This window comes from Propithecus coquereli, unplaced genomic scaffold (genome assembly GCF_000956105.1).
Source record: "Propithecus coquereli isolate 6110/MARCELLA unplaced genomic scaffold, Pcoq_1.0 Scaffold54, whole genome shotgun sequence".
Taxonomy (NCBI): domain Eukaryota; kingdom Metazoa; phylum Chordata; class Mammalia; order Primates; family Indriidae; genus Propithecus; species Propithecus coquereli.
In genome coordinates this window covers 3,310,495-3,311,012 of record NW_012151285.1, presented here as the reverse complement: position 1 = coordinate 3,311,012, position 518 = coordinate 3,310,495, and the positions used below count along the sequence as shown (strand labels likewise).

The following is a 518-nucleotide window of genomic DNA, read 5'->3' as shown; positions in this document are numbered from 1 at the left end:
ACATTATGAGCCCTTTTAGGGCGGAAAGGAAAAGGTAGGGTGTGGCACGGGGAGGGGCAAGAAGGCTGGATATTGGGTCCCTACATTCTCAACTTCTGCAAATATTCCTCCAAGAGTGGAAGCAACAGAACATCTGGTTCGAAGGAGCTCTGCAGGCTCAAGTGATGGCCAATGTCAACTGGGACCAGTGTGGACACAAGCACGGAGGGGTCTTCTCCCATGCTCTGCTCCAGAAAGATCCCCCAGGAACTCCACGCCCCAGGAGATAGAGAAGGACGACCACTTACAATTAGAATGGAATTCCCCACCAGCCCCATGGAAATGGGCTCAGAATCAGATCTAAAATCCAAGAGTGTGACATTTCTTGCACACCTAAGTTAATGGAAGAAAATCTATACTTCCTGGAAGAGTTTTCAGAGAGACAACGTTCAAATACTCTTTACACATGAATCCTTTGGGCGTATCTTTCTCATCCACCAGCTAGAGAAACCCAAAAAGGAATTTAAAACAGGCAGACA

General features: G+C 47.3%; 1 protein-coding gene across 3 annotated transcripts in view; it reads right to left on the bottom strand.

Annotated features, from left to right (window-relative positions):
* TIAM1 (T-cell lymphoma invasion and metastasis 1) overlaps window positions 1-518 on the bottom strand; it is a 192,041-nt gene that overhangs the window by 70,870 nt on the left and 120,653 nt on the right. The window lies entirely within an intron of this gene.